The following is an 11,457-nucleotide window of genomic DNA, read 5'->3' as shown; positions in this document are numbered from 1 at the left end:
CATTCTATATGTACAGGCTGGGCCAGATTTCCCAATGAATTCAACCATAAATTCAGACACAAATTCAGGTAAATCCCACCAGCACACTGGTAGCCCTACCACAGAAACTTTCATTTAGAAGGATGCTAAACCCTCACAGAAAGCTGGCTGCTTAGTCACTCTTGTTCTGCTTGTTCATCTTAATTTGAACCATGAGGATCAAATAATTGATGGTGATGAGGGAGAGGAGAAATTTTTTTTAAAATTTATCTCAGGAATTGCTGCAGAACATTTAACAGGGCCAAATGCAGAGCCCATTGCACCTTGGCATGAGCCTGATGAGCCAGGTACTCACCCAAGCCCTTCAGCTAGGTCCAGCTTCACCAACCATTGGCAACAACCTCAGGTAGGTCCATCCAGCCACACCAGCTGTTGGCTCCCTCAGAGTGAGGTGCCTCTGCCATCAGTGGTGTGAGATGAGCACCTCCCAGAGCTTTGGCTGCCTCTCCTGGGATGTGAAGAACCACCTCCCCTTCCAGAGGACCTGCTCAGATTGGGTATCTAGATACAGAATGGCTGAAACCAGGTGAGAATAATCTCAGGTGGAGGGGCTACAGGTGTGAAGCACTGGCTTTGCATGCTTTGATGGATCAGGGCAATCTTAGCAAGGCAAGCTTAGCAGCTGCACCCTATATTGTCTGCAGATAAGCAGATGATCTTTCTGTCCCTTTCCAACCCAAACCATTCTGTGATTCACTAAACCCCTCCTTTGAAAGGGACAAATTCTGTTTCTACCCTAAAACGGGTCCTTTCAATACAGTGCCACACTTGAATTGTAGAGATAGTGCCAGCAAAATGTGATTATTTATTAGGAAGAAAAGCAGGCAGGAGCCACAGACATCCCCCACAAGAATGGACGGAAAAGCTCTCACTGGCTTTGCTGGACATCAGCAGGATGAGGGCTGTGAAGAAAAAGCCCCATCAACATGAAATAGTGTAGGCTTACCAATAAGTACTACTCTAAAATACTACTCTAAAATATTGATGCTACTCTGAAGAAATGTCAAGTTGAGGTCCTGATAGCATTTGGGAAATGTTTACATGATAAGGTCATCGTCCAAGACAGAGAAGCAGGGGGAACATTCAGGAAAGGAAGGAAGTTAGCAAAATAGTGGTTACTCAACCATGGCATAAATAAGTGCAAGTCCTGTTGACTCGAAACATCTCAGGGGTACTCTGAAGGCAGCATATGAATGGAGAAAGCAGTGTCTTGGGAGAGCAATAGTGGTTTTGACTGTTTTGGTTGGGCTGTGTCCTCAAGTTGTTCTTGCTATTGGCTATTTTGTTTGTGTGTTTGCTTTTATTTTGTGTTTCATTAAAATAGGGACTCGGTGCCTTGACCTATGCTGATGGACTGAACTGCACTACGGAGCATATACAGATACAGCCTCCTGGGTGCCTCTGCTATTAAATTGCCTGATTTTTTTTCCTGCTTTCTTCCCTCCAGTTGTGACCTGGGAGTGAGCAGAGGCTGGGTACCATTCCCAGTAGAAGTCTTCCCCAGTTTGGGGAGCTGAAGGTGTTTGGCATGGACATGGACAGCCAGCTAAGGGCTGCTTCCCTGTTAAGCATACTGTTACACATGCAGACTGTGTGTGTATGGTCAAAATTAAGCAAAATGTGTAAGTATATATCCACAGTGAACAATTAGGGCACTGAAATCCTACCTCCTATACCTCCACTGTGCTGACTCTGTTTGTTTCAGCCCTGTGTGAACTGAATCAGCCCAGTTAAATGGCAGCAAATGGTGTATTTCCACATTTCTTTGTTGGATAAATCTTTTTCACTATAATGAGCTGTCTTGGCTCAGTAAAGGATCAAAGAATGCAGCCTGTGGCAAGGCCAGAGGAGAAAACTGGACTTAGGATCTGGGAATGTAGTGAGAGGAATCTCCAAGAGCCTGAGTGGGCCTCGTGCCTGGTCCAAGAGTAGGCATTTGAGGCTAGTGAGATCCTGCACACAGTTTATATGCCATCCTTACCTGGGATTTCCCATTCTAGAGGTCCATCTTATTGCGTTGTTTCTTCTCATTCCTCCCCCAGCTTAAGAAGCATTCTTGTCTCTCATCTCATTTCCCTGTTGCATCTTGGCCCGTGTGTTCATGGGGAATGCATATGTGTTTCATGAATGGCAGTCTTACACTGATACTGCTCGTGCCAAGGGTGATGCTTATGTCCATTCTATGCCAGAAACACTTTCACATAAGGGGCAGGGAGGAGATAAAAGTTCACCACTAATAGAATCTCCTGGCATCTGGCAGTGAATGTTCAACATCTCTGGACGGTGGAAACATAAATCATCGTAATAGCCTCAGGCCAGCCCACAAGAAGAAAACAAGTTTTAGTTTCAAGGCCATTGCTTATCTTACTGGAAAATATGAACTCCCCCCATGAGATGTTACCAGTTCAACCAAAAAATACTAGAAAGAGACAATAAACCAACATATCTTGTTTGTTTTGTCACAATTCAGCAACAGCAAAGAAAAAGGAATGCACAAAAATGGGAAAATTACTAGAAAATTAGGAAGGTTTGGAAAGAGATGGTTAAAAATCAAAGAGAAAAGGAAGAAATAATTGGTTTTTTTGAGGAACCCCCAGTCAACAATTGTGCAAAACATTGTTCTTTTGGAGCATTTGTAGAAACTAAAATTAGACTTACTGGCTGTTTACTGATATTGTACATTGCTTTTGTTTTATATGAAATAAATGGACTGGCTAGTTTTACTGTACTATCATATGTCCTTAGTATTGTAGGTTATTTTAAAGATCTTTCAAGGGTAAGAGACTTGAGGCATAGAGACACATTAATAAGGTAAGTAACAGAATTTGGAATATCTGCAATAGATCTCCTGCTTCTTCCCTAATGAGTCATCAATGGGGCACTGCTAGCTGCTTAAATTTAATCTGTGTTTAAAGATCCTCATGGGAAGGGAAGTAGGTAGCAAGTCACTGTTCTGCTGTTGTGCAGTTGTGCTCAGGATTTGACTACTGGCAGAAGCTGAATGAGTTAAACTAATGCAGTGGCGCATAGCAGGAACAGAGAAACAGTGAGTTTCCATAACCTATGCATTATCACTTATGGATTCAGTTGCAAAAGAAGTGTTATCCTTTGTCTGAGTTTTAATGTAAAGCAAATGTACTTCACGACATTTTTTAAAAAGCTGAATCGTGGACAGTGATAAATACGTTAGCCAGTCCAAATGTGGAGAAACTGCTTAAGGGCACTTGATGACTTTAGAAGCCCAAAATATCGTTCAGTCTTTCACTACTGCTTGGTTGGTTTTACTCTACCCACGCTGACAGTTGCTACTGCACCAGGCACATCTGCGTGATTTTCATAGAATAAACACCTTCCATGAAGTTCATGCCTTTACACCAAGGATAATCCGAAGGAAGATTTTGCAAATTGGTTTTCCCTGTATATTTTCTGAAAGAACAAAACTAGTGAATTGATGTTCATGATGGGAATGCTTGTCCTGCCCTGTACGTTATCTCCTGCTCCCTGCTCCTGGTGCTGTTCCTGACAGTGGTCACCTTACTTGCTTGGAATGCTTGGATTGTTTGGGGGTAAAATGAGCCCTCAATTTAAATTGTTCCTTAGAAACCCCTTCTTCTCACAAAATATCAAGGTCTTTCCAGTTTCCTGTGTCATATCTGTAAAGGTTTATCTTTGCTGGGAGCAGCGCTGCTAGCTTGTGCAGCAGTGGGCCTGGGTGCAGCTGATCCTGGATGCCTACCATGTTTCTCTGTTGTGGATTGCCATCCAATTGCAGGAATCACAATTGGTTGGCTTTGTGCAGATTTACTTCCATCAATTCACACATGGGGATGTAAGAGTGTTGAGGAAGCAGGAAGTCATTGCTTGCTGTCATTGAGGTGAAAGCTCAGGCGAGAGGCGATAGATACAGACCACAGCAGGAGGCATTGCCTACAGCCATTGTGTTACATCTGAGTCCTAGCTGTCCAGCTTTCTTACCTACCTCACCCACTTGCGCCAGTAGAATTGTCAAAACATGCCATGAGAACATGGATGCACTATGTGCAAGAGTGCTGATTGTCTCTTGGCCATTAAATAGGTTGCTAAAGCAATTAACATAGCTGCCACAGTGTAAGTCTCATATCTCTGATGGATCAGGTGTGGCAAAGAAGCTCAGTGCTCCCTCCATTCAGCAGTTCCGTATTTCAGCCCCTCAGAAGAAGGGGGAACTAGCAAGTCTGGGAGGCGCGTTGCCTCTTGAGCGAGAGCACGATGCTCTACCATCACACTGCATGTGGTTCTGGCAGCAGCAGAGCTGACTGCCACGCTTTCACCAGCAGGTCACTCAAGGCAATGGAGAATTCATTTCAGGGAGAATTCAGGGAAATTGCTGTTTTAATAACAGGGCAGTTTTCACCCACCTCTTTCACCCTAGCCTGAATGCTACAGAGAGCACTTCTCTGTGTGGATTGGCTTCCTCAGTCAGTCTGAGTCATTTTTCTGAGTCTTAAGTTTTAAGGGACTTTTTGCGGCTACACATTGACTCTGGCTTTGTCGCTGGCATCCCTACAGGAAATTCAGCCCCACGGTTTTGGTGTCAGACTCAGCAAAACAGGCTTGGGCCGAGTGAGAAGAGTCAGATCCTCGGGGGAAAAGGAGAAAGTGCTGTGAGGCACTCAGGGCACGGAGAGCTGCCCTGCTGCCCTTGTTATTCTCGTTCTGTGGATAACCAGAAGGTTGCAGCCTTCAGCCCTTTTGCCAGGCAGAGCTATTTTTAATTAAGAATAAAACCAGGAAGTTTTTAATATGGACAAACCAGGATGTTTCACTGTGAAGTTCTAAAATTTATACTTCTGAGTCCTGGTTAAAAGACAAAAATGTTTTTCTTACTTTCCATTTTAAAAAAATATATATATATATTTTAAATTTTAAAAATTTCATACCAGGGTCAAAATATTTAAAAGTGTTTTTCTTGTTAAAAGCATTACCTGTAATCTCGTACAGAAGCTGAAAGCTCATTCTTGGACAGCAACACAATAAAGGCTTCATATATGAACTGTTCAGCAGTATGTTCTACCCTGTGTGACATCACCATCATTTTACAACATATTTATTTCTTGCTGTGTTCTACACAGTCCCACAAGATATCAAAATAAATCATAGAGTCATGCAATGAGTTGGAGGGGTCCTCACAGCCCCAATCCCCCATTGCCATGGGCTGGGTGCCCTCAGCTCAGGCTGCCCAGGGCCCATCCATGGCCTCGGGTACCTCCAGGGATGGGGCACCACAGCTCTGGGCAGTGCCAGCATCTCACTGCCCTCTGAGTGAAGGATTTCCTCCTAATATCTGACCTAAATCTCCATTCATTTAGTTTAAAGCCATTCCATGCTGTCCTGTCACTATCAGACCATGTAAAAAGTCACTCCCCCTCCTGCTGATGAGCTCCTCATCACTGGAAGGCCGCAGCCTTTCCTTGTCCAGGCTGAACACCCCCAGCTCCCTCAGCCTTTCTCCATAGAGAAGTGCTCCAGCCCTCTCAGCATCCTCCTGGCCCTCCTCTGGTCCCAATTCCACACCCCACATCCCTCCTGTGCTGGGGCCCCAGGCCTGGATGCAGCACTGCAGATGGGGCCTCGTGAGGACAGAGCAGAGGGGGGCAATCGTGGCGTGTCGTAGCCCACCACTGATCAAACAGGGATTAACTGGAAGATGTGTAAGGAATTAGCTCAGCAGAAAGCAAGAAGGATTGTGATGAAAGAAGTGATGTTCTTGGCTGGAAGGAGGTTGCTAGATCAGTTTTTCAAGAATTGCTCTTGTCATTAACTTCTTCGCAACAATGAGCTTATTTTATATGGTCTGTAGTTGCTTTAGTACAAAGGGCTGATGAGATTTGCTGATGACACAACGAGAGGGAGGCAGCTATTGTGCAGTGAGAACTGATGTCCTGAGGGTGAGAAAAGCAGGAATAGAATTTTGCTTTAGAAGTAATGAGAATTTTTACTAGAATATCTAAGGCATGAACTGGAAGCAACTGAGATGGGGAAAGCATTGGTTGATCATCAGATAGCACGTGATTCTGAGCCACCCACGTGATGAAACTACACTAACATGGACGTCTTCCCGGGATGGAAGCCATTCCCAGGAAGGACGGTGTTTTACCACTGCTGTATAAGATCTTTGATCTTGCATACTTTCTGGGCACCCATTCTAGAAAGGTGGATTCAGCCATGGGTGGCTCTGCTCTATTAGTATCATTTGGTGGTAACGCAGCAGCGTCTTTCTGGCGTGGTTGCTCTGCTGATGTCCATTTGAACATGCCAGCAATGTCTTCTATAGCACCTGACAGCAGTTGCCCTCAGAGCTGTGATCGTGTTGAGATGAGCAGCTATTTCCAGTTTGGCAGCCTGGCAAGTTTTGTTTCCCTGGGAACTGGCAACTGCCCACATCCATGGAGCCACTGCGTAGGAATCCATAATTAATGTCACATTTGCTCTACCATCAGTCTAGACACATTTGTCTAAACTATTGTTTTTAAAAAAAGAAATAAAAATATAAAAAATGTCAGTTCTGAACAGACAGGGAGTAAAGAGCAAATAAAGGCTGGCAGGCTCTTTTGCCTTTGATCATTCTTGCAGCATTCCCAGTTGTCTTTTTTTTAAAGCTAAGGCAAAGTTTTGCAAAAAAAAAGAGAAGTTTTATTTTACTCTCTTTGGCCTTAGAGTTGCCCTGTTGTTAGCTGGCATCTCACAACAGCAGTGGTGTTAGAGAAAAACAGTCACTCTGCTAGTTCAGCATAACCTTACTGTAAGCTACTTGGGCACCTTTTGCTGTTGTGTTGCTCTGATGTAATTCTCCTCAGCTAGCAGATGTCCAGAAGAGTACAGAAATCACTTACATTTGAAGTTTAGTCTTTTGTGATGTGCCATACTGAAAGAATAAGAATTCAGAAGTGGTTTAGGTCAGAATTAAATCAATTAATTAATAGAAAGCACAAGGAGAATTTCACCTGGTGGAATCTGGGTTTGATATCTTGCTTTGTGGCAAGTTAGCACTTGTGCATTAAAAAAATACTAGCACAAAATGAACTTATCATTTCTTATTACACAGTGCTATTTTCTATCAAGAAAAAAAGAAACCATCCTTTTTTCTTTTTCCTCTTTTTTTTTTCTTTTTTTTTTCTTTCGTGTTTCTTTCTTTTTTTTCTTTTTTCTTTTCTCCTTGTGTTCTTATCTGCTTACTTACAGCATCCCAAACTTCCTATCCACTTTTGCTTGTAATCCATCCCAATGTTTATTTATGACACTCTCATTCATACAGCTTCTGTGCATTCAACAAAGAACATAAAGTGGTTAACTATGGAAGTCTGTGTATTCACTTTCTTCTATTTTCACTTTTCTCTAAGAAAGCTTTCCACACACACCTAAACAAATGCAGTATTGAATTTAAGGGGAAAGATAAACTAACATGAAATGTCTTGGGAAAACCTGCCATAAAGTGACTATAATGCAAATAGTGTGAAATTAGGGGGAATTCCATCATAACCAAAGGTTGGGCACAGTCTGAGTGAATGAAGTTTTTTATTCTGCTGTGTGGCAACACTTCTTATACATTTCTCTGTGAAAGCATGGGATATAGAAAACAAGTGAAATAAGGGAGATTTTAATGAATAGAGAGATGTAGGAAGAAAGTCAGGAGAGTAAGTGAATTGCAAGAAGTACAGTGTGCAGAGATAATGTTTTCCTGATGCAAGTAGCCTAGACCACACCTAAAACACTGGCATAAAAGCGAGGATCATTTGGAACAAATTAAGTTTTCCCTTCCATAGACATTTAAAAAAAAAGCAGTGATTCAGCTCTGTTCAGAATTTGTATTTTGTCTGAAGACCTCAGAAGATTTTTCTAGACTCAAAGTCTGCAGAATTTTGGAGCATTCTGTTTGGGGGAGAAAAAAAAGTGAATATGGTTGCAGCACTATATAACTGTTGCAAGCCAACATTTGGTCTCCCATTTATACTAATACACAAGATCCAAATTCAGGGGGAGTGCTGAAAAGCCAGGGCTTGTCTCCTGGAGCTCAGTACTCCACAGGCCTACAGACATGCAGCTTCCATCCAGGATTTAAAGATCTCCCCACTCTACTCCCTCACACACACGTGTCTGCTGGTCTCCAGCACCCTTTCCCCAAGCAAACAGTGACCTGCAAGACGGTTGAGGAATGAGACATACAATTAGCTGTGAAATACGAAACAGCTGGTGCAACTGAATGGCTGTTATTCTGAGCACATGAACCTGAAAAGATACTGTTTACTTTATAAGACAAACAAAATTTCCCTTCTGTTTGATCGAGGAGAGCATCTACCATTGGGAGCTGTCCTTTCTCATTTGGGCTTTCTGGTGCCGGGGCCAACTGTGCAGAGTTATAAACAAAGAGCAGAAAGTATCACTTCCATTGCTAAATTGTCAGTAAACAGTACTAATTTGACTGTGCAGCTGTTTATTGATACCACTCCCCATCCCAACAATTTAATATACAAAACAGTAGCCAGTGTGCTGTGACTGCAGTGTTTATAAAATTCAAGGAGCCGGAGTTGCCAGAATCTCTTGTAAAGCAGACGTCAGGAGGTGCTGTGAGTTGTGCCTTCTGCCTTGCATCAGGGGAAGTCATGGAAATGAATTCCTGAGAACAAGACAAGCAATTGTTCTCCATGGGTCTCTTCAAAACAATCTTTCTGGACATGTTTCTTAGTAGCCTTTCTCTGATTTCTATGAGGTCAGTGGGAGAATGATCATTTACTTCTGTAGCATCTGCTCAATTAGTTTGCAGTATATTGACGCAGGAAAAATGTTTTCTGTGTTTAATTATAAGAACATTCCTAGTACTAAAACAGTTTCAAAACTGTATTGTATAAAATAGTGATTGGCAACGCTTGTGCAGAAAAAAATGAAGTAGACTCTGAGGTTGTTCCAGTGTTGTGAGATAAAACTGGAAGAATGGAATCATACATAGGAGTATTGATTTGCTTACAAGAATACACGTCTGGGAGGGTAGGGGCTGGATTACAGTCTTCACCATCAGCTCCTTGGAAGAATGTCTTCAGAAGAATATCTTTAGACTATGTAGCATTGAGGAACCAGGAAGACAATCACATCAGTCTTCATTTATTTCATTGCTAAACACCTTCTGGCTAACAGTGTCCTTTCAGTAGGATTTTAATCTTTTGCTGAACCTACTGCTCCACACAATATTCCCAAGTTTCTTGCCAAAAATACAATTGTGGCATTAGGCTAGTTATCAGCAAATGCTTTCTTTTAAATTCTGATCTTTTCTGCAAGGAGTTATTACTTCGTACTTCACACCTGCAGAGTTCAGATTGCTGTCTGAAAGCTGCTGATAGATTTTGGAAGCAGCACTATGCTAGCTACTACTGCTCTGTGATACTTTGTCTGCACTACAATACCACTTTCTTGTGCCAACCAGTTCACACAAAACTCTACAATCTCTTGCATAGTGGTAAAAGCAATGTGCTCTTTGCAGCCTCTCTTCTGTATTTATAAGGGTAAACATAAGGGAGTCACAAAAGGATTTATAGTCCCAAAGGAAACAAAATACTGGTGAGGAGTTGTACTTCCTCCCCTTGCTTCAGACTAACCAGGGATGCTGGTCACTATTCCCAGTAGTGTTTGTATACTGTCAACTTACTTGGAAGACACGGGTCATGTAGGAGAACACGGTTATTCCCATCAGGTTTCAGAAGTTCAGACTCTGTAGGTTTCATTCAGGTGACCAGGAGTGTGAATAGGATAGAGAGATCATCAAGCAGCAGTAGGCCTCTAATTCTTCTTTGCTTTCTGATGTTGGAGGTACGAGTTGATCAAACCAGACTCAGAGGACAGGCTTCAATGGAATGTTTTGACATTAGTCAACAACAGCAGTGGTTCAGGAGCCTGTAGATGACTCCAAGCCATCTCTTTCCTAGTGAGATGAACACAACATTTGTGTCCATAAACCTGTCATTGTTTTCTTGTCGTACACTTGTGGGCATTATCTGCTGGTTTATTGGCAACTTTTCCAAAGTAGAAATAGTCCAACAGAGTGATGATGTTGTTATGTCTTCTTGATAGCGGGTACTGGAAGTGCGGGCCTGGTACTGAGGACACCCTTCCCTCATAGTGGTGGAGGCTGCCGAGGCTGTTACCAGCCAAAGAAAACTTCCACCTTCTTTTTGTTTGTTCTTGTGGATTTGGCTTGGAGCTACCAGATGCTGGCAGAGATCTTTAGCATCTCCCAGAGCAGTAAGGGAGATAATTTCCCAAGATGCCATTTTGACTTTATTTTCTTAAGAATAATGTAGTCATGGTCTTCACTGTGTGTGGCCACAGCCCTGTGAACACGCTGCCAGGATGTAGTGTTGTGCAGAAAGCTGATGTTTCCATCCAGACAATACTTAACCTACTCAGTTGATGTTCAAAAGGAGGCAACGTGGGCTGTCACATTTAAGAAGTGTAATAAAAACAAAGTTGAGACATTCCTTTCCTCATCTGCATGATTTTTAGTAAGAGGTCCTTGCTTTTGACTTTTCTTTTACCTATTTTATTAACGGTTTCTTCGAGTGATGACTGATGCCCTATCAGCCCTTTGGATGAAAAGAATTGTTTTATAGATTGAAATGAATGCTTGGAAAAATTCGTACCACTTGATTATGCCAAGTTTTGATTGGATCACTCTCAGTTGGCAGAGATAGCGATATCAGCTTAGACTTTTGTTAAAATCACTGTTGCACAATTTTCAAAGTCAACGTTTTTGTAATTAAAAATATGGTTTTCATGGGGCCAAAAGGGAATTTAAATGTATTCTGCATAATACCCTTATGTGCTTTGATGATTTAAGGTGTTAACAGAGAGAAAGAAATGAAAATTGCCTGCCATTAAGTTACAAATCCACAGTATTCAGAAAAGTAGCAGAAATACTGTGAATCCATTTGCATTAAGACTGTTCAAAGAAATTGAAGGAGAAATTTATTTAATGGCCATATTTTTTCCCCCCAAAATAAGTAAAGGGCCAAGTATTCGAAATAACATCCCGAAACTCTTCTTGAATTCTCACTGCATGCAAAAACATTACCCAAAGCTGATCTGTGATTTGTTTCTCATGGTTCCCTCGTCTTATGCAACTGTTGAGATGGTACTGAGTTCTGCTGGGAATCAGAATGTCATTCCTGGTTGTACAGCTGAGAATTGCTAGTGTTCAGCACAGTGAGATGCTTGCAGACAGGTAGGGATTATCCTCACCTAGGTACGGTTACAATAGTAGTTCAGCAAGTGCTGCTGTGAATTGTACCAAGTAAGCCTGTGAGAAGTCTTTTTGATGAAGTTGGCCAAGGCTGTCTTAACTGAAAATACGCTTTTCCTCTCTTTCTCAAGTCACTATTTGGGTGGCACCAC

This window comes from Tetrao urogallus, assembly GCF_951394365.1.
Source record: "Tetrao urogallus genome assembly, chromosome: 2".
In the NCBI taxonomy this organism is placed as follows: Eukaryota; Metazoa; Chordata; class Aves; order Galliformes; family Phasianidae; genus Tetrao; species Tetrao urogallus.
Note: the sequence above shows the minus strand (reverse complement) of the source record.